Source organism: Odocoileus virginianus, chromosome 14, assembly GCF_023699985.2.
Source record: "Odocoileus virginianus isolate 20LAN1187 ecotype Illinois chromosome 14, Ovbor_1.2, whole genome shotgun sequence".
Lineage (NCBI taxonomy): Eukaryota > Metazoa > Chordata > Mammalia > Artiodactyla > Cervidae > Odocoileus > Odocoileus virginianus.
In genome coordinates, this window is record NC_069687.1 from 37555805 (window position 1) to 37565623 (window position 9819).

The 9819-nt window shown below is 48.3% G+C and overlaps 1 pseudogene; it reads left to right on the top strand.

The window, feature by feature from the left end:
• The first annotated feature begins 6075 nt into the window (after positions 1-6075).
• Positions 6076-6987, top strand: LOC110147319 (alpha/beta hydrolase domain-containing protein 17C-like; annotated as a pseudogene).
• The last annotated feature ends 2832 nt before the right edge of the window (positions 6988-9819 follow it).

The following is a 9819-nucleotide window of genomic DNA, read 5'->3' on the forward strand; positions in this document are numbered from 1 at the left end:
CCCCAGAGAAGCTGAATACCCAGAAAAGCCACAAAACTCCATTGCAGGTGGTCAGAGGGTCCCCGCAGGGTAAGAACCTGGAATTCTGTCTTCTCTAAGCCTACGTGGGCGGTGACCTCAGTGTTCTCCACTCTAACTTGGTTAAAACCATCTCCTTGAATTCAAAGTCCTGTTGTTATAGTCACCGCCTGCCCAATGTTCAGTCCCCCTAGTATACATTCAGCCTCTGGGATATCTTTTCAAAATCATGCCTTCCACTTATTTCTTCTGTGCTTTCCTGGTGGCTTAAAATGTAAAGAATCCGCCTGCAATGTGGGAGACCTGGGTTTGAGCCCTGGATTCGGAAGACCCCCCCCAGAGGAGGGCATGGCAACTCACTCCAGTGCTCTTGCCTGGAGAATCCCCATGGACAGAAGTCCTCTGGGGATTCTCCAGGCCTAGCAGGCTACAGTCCGTGGGGTGGCAGAGTCGAACAGGAGAGACTAAGCACAACCATTTATTTCTAGGGCTGTGTAGTTTTGGATCATGCGGATATAGCCATACTTTTTAAAGTCAGGTAAAAGAATGATCCCGAGGTTGCTCGCTGGCTGGCAGCTGTGTGCACTCGCTCCTTCTCAGTACTTTTAAGCATCTCGGGACGTCGTTTTCTGAGTCTGTGATTGGAGCACCAGAAGGGCGGTTTATCCTTCCAACCAAAGTGTTTCCGAATGCGCGCACCAACCTTTCTCCACGGTCCCCGCTTTCTCACCAGCAGCACAGCTACCTGAGCGGCCCGGGGATATTTCCCTTGGTAAAAGCAGTAAGTTTAAAAAAAAAAAAAAGGCAGTAAGTTGCCCAGAAACCGCCGTGCGGCACAGAACTCACCTTCCAGTTCGACCGGAGCGCAGGGCGTGGGAAAGCTCTCCACAATCGAACCCCTAAGTTCTCCCAGGACATCTTCCCCACCCCTGTTACCGGTGGCACTTTCTATCACAGAACACGTGTGCCTGCAGTCGTTTTCTCAGTGGCCTGGGTGCTCCTCCTGCGTCCCTGCGCGGCTCCATGCTCCCGGGCCGCGTTGCTTGGAGCCAGCGCAAGTTGCGGCGCTGACATCCGTGTTTTGCGAATCGCGGTTGGAGAAAGCACTGGTCAGCGTGGTTTCTCGAGCAAAACGAGTCGCTATTCTGGACCAGCAGCGGGTTAGCTCCGCCTGCGACTTCTCAGTCGTAGAAAGTCGGACTTTAACCTTGCCCTCGGGGTTTTTCAGTCTGAGCAAGCCGGTCTGGAGGGATTCCTTCGGGTAGCAAGACGCCCTTCATTGCGGCCTGCGAGTTTTCAGTCGTAGCAAATTCCGGTTTCAGAACAGCAAGTCCTGACTGGTGGTTCCTGGTTTGCGGTGCCGCCGAAGCTCCAAAGCCAAAGTTTGGGCCCGGCGCGCCGACCCCTCCCCTATGTGGTCGCTTTGTGGGACCTCGCAAAGCTGGTGTCTGCCTGATGCCCTTGGACGGTGGTGGAACGATGAGATTGGCCTCGTGTGGTTGTAGCCCTTAGTGGCAGTGTGTATGTGTCGCAAAATCCGACAGGACTCTGCGACACCATGGACTGTAGCCCGCCAGGCTTCTCCATCTATGGGATTGTCCAGGCAAGGATACTGGAGTGGGTCGCCATTTCCTACTCCAAGGGATCTTCCCAACCCAGGGATTGAACCTGTGTCTCCTGCATTGGCAGGTGGATTCTTTACTACTGAGTCACCTGGGGAACCCTTACTTTTGTTTACGTGGCCCAAACCGTTTTGTCCCCTAGGGGTATTTTCAAGCCTTATCTATATTTTATTTCCTTTCATCCCACTTCATTCATCTCATTTTATCCCCTGCAACTCTGATCTTTCCTGAGAGTTAATACCCTCATTTCTCAGTCTCTGCTATTTTTAGTGCCTTGAAAGCTCCACAATGAATAGTTGCCTTTGAACACAACACTGCTGAGCTCTGCCTGTCTGGCTGGGTCCCTGCACCAGCCCTGTTAGAGCCTCTGTGTCAGCGTTTTGGAGGTTGCGGCCCTGGCCAGTACACTGGACCGGAGTTTTCTCAGAACTTGCAATTAGAGCCCAGCTGGCACTATCTCAGGGTCAAGGCCCCTTGGCCATCCCCATCCTCAGAGTGGCCAGAAGCAATGTACTTGCTTAGAGCCGGCTTCAATTTGGCAAGTTCCACATTAACCTCTGCTTCCCAGTTCACTCTTGTACAAATTAACAAGTCTTATAAGCCGTAGAATGTCCCGCCCAGTGATTTTCAGCGTGGCCAACACTGATTAGTGACAGTAATCATTTAATGGTAGTGTTACTAACCAGGGTTCTTGGCCTCTTTAATCAATAAAAATTGAAGAGAGATTAGATGAGAAATTCAGGCAAGTCTTTACTGGGGCCCCTGCTGCAGAAAGTGGGAGCCAAGAACTTGCTTTCTCAAGGAGGTGGGGCAGCTGGTTCCTTATATGGGGTGAGGATAGGGGTGTGCCCAGGGGTTGGTGGATTGGGTGGTTTACCAACCCCTTAGAGGGTGTCCTGGGCAAGGAGCGTGAGCAGTACCCTGCTCTTGCTCTCTGCTCCGTGTAAGTAGCAGGTGGGATTTTAGGTCTCTTTGTGTCTCCTTGTCCAGAATTTGCCCCAACTAGGCAGGCACGCGATTCTTTTTAGCACCTTATAGTTTCTTTTATCTTGGTGCCTCTGGAGGAGACATTTTGTCCAGGTGCAAGCATTGCAGGACTGCAGCAAAGAGTCCCAGGTCTCAGGCCATCGCAGTAGACTATACCTATCCACGGTGTCTGCTGTCTGATCTTTGTAGAGTTAGCTTCTCTGAACGGTTGGCTTGCAGAAATTCTTTTTCGGTGTTGTTTTTGCAATCGACGCGATCGTGTTTTGTTTTTACTTGTATCTGCGCCTGAGGACGTATTCTCATTTGTGTTATTATAATGTAAGTGTAGTTTTCCACCGAGTCTCTGGGTCTGTCTGCGCTCAACGGTAACCCTCTGGGGCGCCCCTGGATCTTGCGCCGCCAATGGAGGGTCCGGGAGCCAAGGTTGCGGGCTGTTCCAGCCGCCCAGCCGGGGGTTTCTCAGCCGCACTTCGGCCTGCAGCGCCGAGTCGGCGCTTTCTGTTTGGCATCCACCCTCCCAGCACTAAAGGGAACTTGTCTCCCTCGCGTGGGCCCCAGGTTCCCTGTGCTGTCCCTTCTCGGCCCTAGCTCCGCTCGCTTCGTGCCGCCGGGATTCGCCCCGACCTGGGGATCTAGTAACATCTAGTAACATTTCTAAGGGACAGACGGGCTGCCCTTTTTCTGACACAAGGCGAGTCTGCTACCCGCTGGGTGTCTTGTTGGCGACGCACCTCTCCTTCCTCCAAACCCGATGTTTCTTGGCCGCTGACCGCTAGGGTGTCAGAGTTTCTCGGTGACTTTCCCGGCGCCAGGCGCCTCACCTCCCTAAAGAAAACGGGAGCTGAACTAGAGTATAGACGCCCTGTCCCGGGCTGATGTGGGACGCCAAGTTAGAGCCACGTCCAGCACCGTCTCAACGCTCGGTGAATGTTAACTACAAGTCTTAGAACCGTTCTCCTACTGCGATTTCTCGGGGGCCAAAATAGTCCCTGAGGATTGAACTCAGCGGTGATTGAAAATCTGTACTCGCCTCCCCGGGCGCCGTCTAGGGTCTGGCACCCCACACTCCCCCTTCCTTCGCTGACTGGACTCTGCGTGCCGCAGTTGTAGACGTGAGCGCTGTGATTCAGTTGTTACAAAGCTACGACCCAGAGAAAGGGCCAGCTCGACTCTGGCGGAAACTACTGAGAAAACACCGGCCCAGTTCACTTGCCCGAGGGCGATCGACAAAACGCTGCCGACCGAAGACCTAAGCGTGGCGGCACCCAGCAGGCGGGCACAGCGCAGATCGAAACATTGTGTCCAAAGGCAGATGTCAGTTGTGGAGCTTTTCGAGAGTGCTGTCCCCTAGAAACTGAGAACCGAGTTTCAAAAGAGTTTGAAATCTTGAAAGATCCGGAGGTGCAGGGGATAAAATGGCATGAATAAAGTGAGGTGAAAAAAAATAAAACATAGATAGGCCGTGAAAACTCCCCTGATCAAGAAAACTGAATAAGGCACGTAAGCAAAACTAAATCGAATTTATTCAAAACACACGGTTAATTTAACTCAGGCTATTCCTTACAAATGTCTTTGAAAATGGTTTTTAAAAAACTGTTATCTTCTTAAAATGAAGTAGGATAATCACTTTAACCACTCCCCTGCTCCCTGGAAACCCCCAGCGTAATAACCAATCATTGTAAAGGTCAAACAGTTTCCTCACGTTCACTTTATAAGCTGCCCTGAGACATCAAGGCCCTGGAGCTTCATACTAGCTTTGAATTTGAAATCTTCCCTTTTGAGAAGTTTGTTTCTTTTTCAATAAAATATTTATATCCAGTAAAGCTCTCTGAATTTTCTTTTAACAATTCTTGTTGTTAAAATAGGGTAGGAAGCAATCTGAAGCTGGTGAGTAACTGCAACTGGTGCCCATGGAGCCCACTGCGCTCACTGATTTCTGACTGATCTGAGATCTCAGCTCTTCTCCCTTTCTGTTGAGTTCTCCAATTCTGTTGAGGGGCCTTTGTGGAAGCTTCTTGGTAATCAGTCTACTCTGTTCAAAAGGGGGGTACCTCATGATTCTCTGTGTTTTTTGAAAACCGGCCTGGCAGTGTTGTGGCCTTAGGGGATGAACACAAAGATGGGTTCCACTTGGTACAAAACTGGAAATATGATCTTGTGCCTTTTGAGGAAATGGGTCAACTATTGGATGATTTGTGAGGAAATAAAATTTCTATTTCAAGGCAAGACAATAAAATTTAACACAAAACTCTCTTTCCCTTCATGTCCCCCCCCTTTCAGCCTCCCCTTTCTCTCCGAGTGTGCATCCTGTGATACACACCAGCCAGACCTCTGAAAGAGGGGAATACCTGTTACACAGCAGAGATATTTTCCCCTCTTTTTGTGACCCTAGCAATGCAACTTCTTAAAGATGACCATCCTTTCCCAACTCCATAGGGGGTCAGAGTGACATACTGCTTGCTTTGTGTTTACTTGGACAATGTATCTTTGGTGAACTTTATGTAAAATGTCATTCTGTAGGCTCCTTTGTCTCAAAAATGCATATGACTACGCCTTGGGCTGCTAACAGGAGAAGAGTTCTCAGAGCTTCTAAGGCTCTATCTCCTGGGTTACAATCCTCAGTTTGACTTGAATCAAATTCTTTTTGGCTTCTTGATTGTTAACTGATTTCCTGTTAATATTTGCTTGGCATAGTTGGCAGGATATAAGAGACACCCAACAGAGGAAATCTGGACTCTACCGTGAACAGGTGCTTGGGCACATGCCCTGCCCTTTGAGCCCAACCGGCTGCTCGGTATTCCTTTTCAGTATTAATCTTTTTGGTAAATTCTCCTGACATCCCGGCATCATTGCTTTAAGTTTTAGTTTAAATGACATCCAAAGTTTCACTCAAGCTGTTTTCCTTGGGCCTTGGCCTCCCAGGTGGGTACTGACATTTCCTACGCTGGGACAGGGAGGCGGGGGGTGGGGGGTGGGGTTGGAGTGAACTAGCTTAATTACCTTTTTGAATTTTTGGCTTAAGTTGGAACGACTGTGTATATGTGGTCTGAACAAACCGTTTGCTAGTGAGAGACAGCCGGCTCCGCTCCGAAGAAAAGGGACCCTTGTTCTTCCAGTCCACAAGGCGTTCTCAAGCGACTGAGAACCTAGCAGACGTGTTTGAAAAGGTCAGTCCTCATGAAGGGAGGCAGGGATCGCGCGTTCGAGCCGGCTGGGCTGCCACGGGCTTTGTCCGCGGCGCAGGGCCCGGGGCCGTCCGCGCCTTGCCTGCCCCCGGGACGACCGCTGACCCGCCGGGCTGGAAGCGCCAAGCCGGCCTAGGCCAGCCACGCCTCCCAGCTCCTCCTTGTCCAGCCGCCAGGCTGGCCGCAGCTGCCCTGCTCGCCTTCGCTGCGGAGCCAGTCTGCCTACCTGCCGTGCCGGTGACCGCGGGTTCGAGACTGCCTGGATGCCCAAACCAGACCCCAGGATGCAGGGCTTCTCGCTGGAAAGTGGAGCTGGCTCTTCTGCTGGGCCTGCCCGAGCCGCATCGCCGTCAAGCTGGCCTTGCCGTCTACTGAGCCCATCTGCATGGTGCTGGCGACCTTCCCTGGCCTCCGCCGCCGCCACCGCCACAGCCCTGGCTCAGCCTCACAGCAGCCGCCAGAGGAGGGCGCGGGGCCGGGCGCGTGCAGCTTGCGCCGGAGGGGGCGCGCGCACTTGGAGATGCTCCCGGTGCGAGCTGAACGTCGAGGTTTTCTCGCTCACCGCCTGGGACATGCGGCTCGGCTGCATGTTCTTGTGCTGGGCGCCTCCAGCCGCCGCACGCTGTTCTCTCCCACCGCAACGCCGTGGGCCTGGGCCAGATGCGCAGCTTCTATTGATACATCGGCCTCCGCTCGCGCAACAACTGCAACACCTACCACGACTAGGGCTACGGCGTCAGCTCGGGCAAGCCCTCTAAACTGATACCGACGCCGCCTGGCGGGCGCTGCACCCAATAGGGCGTTAAGTCCTGAGAACATCATCTTGTATGGTCATAGCTGCTGGAAGCTCCTACCCCATGGTAGACCTGGCCTCCAGGTACGAGTGTGCAGCTGTAATTCTCCATTCGCCGCTGATGTGTGGATTGCGTGTGGCTTTTCCCGATACCAGAAAAACATACTGCTTTGATGCTTTCCCTAGCATTGACAGATATTTAAAGTCACCTCTCCCATACTTCCCCCCACACAGGACAAGGTCATGGCCATGTACGAGCGCTTTCCCGGGCGGCGGAGCCCCTCTGGGTCAAAGGGACCGAGGATAATGACGTAGACTTTTATATATACAATACCTAGAAAGTCTACGACAGCTCATATCTCACGAACTTCCTAATTCCTGAATATGATTTGATTTTACTTCATCAACTGTAAACGTGCTTCAACTGGATGGCTGTCACGGGCCTGATAACCACGAGGAAATGCCCAGCGTTTTGGGAATCCTAATCAAAGAGCTGAGGACATCTTGGTCTTTGGTATATAGAGGTTCTTCTAACTCACACATCATGTTAAACCGAACAGTTGTGATTTCCAGCTTTGTTGCCTGTGGAATGGAAAGGAGAGCTGAGTGGGGGCATCGTTTTCTTGCGCTGTAAAAAAGGATGCTCACACCCCTTTCTCCACCTTGCCCATCAGGCGGGAATCATTTATGTAGGACTCAACCTCTCTCCACCAGTGTTTTCAGTATTTGACCCTTTCAGCCCCTGGATTCATGGCTCTAATCCATTGTGAAGCTGTGGTAGTGTAGCTGGAAACCATTGTGATGAAAAATTCCTTTGCTAATTTTTGTTAACATGCTGATCTTTCCCCCACACAAATCAATTAAAGGGTAATTTATTGGAACACTTGTAAACAGCTTCATCAACTGGAACAATATAAATATAACTGGAGCCTTCTTATACAAAAGTAAACAGGAATTTTAAAGTGTAAATTTATTACTAGTCCACAGAGTTTTAATATTTTGATCATCTGATTAGTCTAACAAAGAATCTAGTGGACTGTAAAGTCCGTTCTGTGAAGTCTTCCTTGTAAGCTTCTTTAAAGTGCTGTACATATTTGCAATTACATTGTGCATAGATTGTTAGTGGGTAATTTTCTTTTGTCAGGCTTCAACAACAAAACTGCAAATTTATTTGTAATGTAAATGATTGAATACATTTTCTTAATATGTTTTACTCCTATATTTTGCTATTGAAAATGTTAGAACATTTCTGAGACAAAAATTACAAGTTTATGCTTTGAAAAAATTACATAATTAAAATTTCACTAAATTTTTAGTTTAGGAGTTACTTGGGTTTGACACAGGAGTTGTGCCAATAAGCATCAGAAGTGTAAGAATACTAAAGCTGCTACACTACTTGTACTGGTTGGGGTTTGGGTTTGAGGTAGTCTTTGGTTTTATTAAAATGGTTTTCTTCCCCCAAATTTGAAAGCCTTAAATGTACTGTAAGCCTTAAATTGCTGTCCAGTTGGATTAAGATTGATCGCCAGTTTGTATACTGTTGCTTGGATATGACACAGTAGTTGGTCATGGAATAAAGGATGCATTGATCAGAAAGAAATTTTAAAAGGAATTCTGAAAAAAAAAGAGTTTAATGCATGGTGAGCACTGAATAAAAATAGATTGAATTCAATCAGGTGAATGAATTTTAATAGTGAAGTTGTACAAAACTAGAACTTGTCTTTTCCCTTATTAAGAGAACAAAGTTTTCTTGAAATACTGATCTTTTTTGATAAATAGCTTATAAACTTTCTTTATTAACTCTTATGCAATCTGTTGTAATTTTCTGTATTTGCCTTTGAAATCTTTTATTGTCGCTTTGGCTAAATGACTAAGTGGTGTTTCACAGTGACTATGATCCTACTTAGCCAAATGTTAAAAACCCATTTGATGTCTTTGACAAACTTTTTCAAATCACGTTCTGAATGAAGTTCTTTTGACCTCTGGTTAACTTCGGAATGCTTCAATGCATCCCTGAACATCTCAAAGAGAGATATTAAACTAATTAGGCTTATTTGGTATGCTAAATTACATGGAAAATATTGTCAAATAATGATAAACCTTCTTAGGTTATAAATGTTCTAGAAATTATATGATCTTTCCTAAAATTTGAAATGTTGTGGTATGTTCTCAGTCATTTCCAGTTATTGTCTCAAAATATTGTATGTCACAGAAATAGCCAAATTTCCTTGACAACTGTATTATAACCAGGTCTTTAGCTATTTTTTTGGTCTTTTGTCATTTATAGTTATTATCTCACTCTGATGCTTTTACAAAAATCTATGTAGATGACTTGCTTTTATGCTTGTAAACTAAATTTGAGGAGCTTGGTGGGGTACAGTCCTTGCAATCACAAACAGCCCAACAAGATAGCACATTTCTCATTCATAATCTCAAACCTTCCTATACTCTGATCTTAGATTTTTAATTTTTTTCCTTGAATTTCCTTTTCTTTGTGCTAGCTTGTCCTTGTCCCTCGGATTCCAAAGTTTAGCAGTCTTCTGGTTTCTTTATCTGCTATTTCCATCCATTCTACACCCTATTCTGTTGAGCCTTCCCATCCTGTGTGAGCACAACCAGAGGAAGAGTTTCAGCGGAAATCTCAGGGCTCCTAAGATGCTTAGGCTCTGCTTCCAGCAGCACTGGAACTGGCGATGGTGGTCCCTGGGGCCGGAGCTGAGCTGTAATGCTTGGAAGTGTCCTGGACACTAGAGTGTCCGCGCTCAGTCCGCAGAGTCGGGTAACTCCGGCTGATGGTGAGATCCCTCGTCAACAGATCTCCACAGAGTCCACCTCTTCTGGGGTCTCCTCTTATGGATCCTTATGACTCTCAGGAGTGGGCTGTAGGCTGTTTCTGTGCACTGCCACTGGATACACTGTGTTCTAGGTCTGTGTCACTGACAGTGGCAATGCACAAACTCACAGAGACCAGAAAACAAATCTCACTCGAAGTCCTGGAGGTCCCAAGAGAGTTGACTCACCCTGGATAGGATCAAAAGGTGACACCTCCTGGCTCCCTCATCCTAGATCATCCTTTAAGTGTCCCCTCCACACACTAGCTTCCCAGGTGGTGCTAGTGGTAAAGAACCTGGCTGTCAATGCAGGAGACGTGGGTTTGATCCCTAGATCGGGAAGATTCCCTGGAGAAGGGCACAGCAACCCACTCCAGCATTCT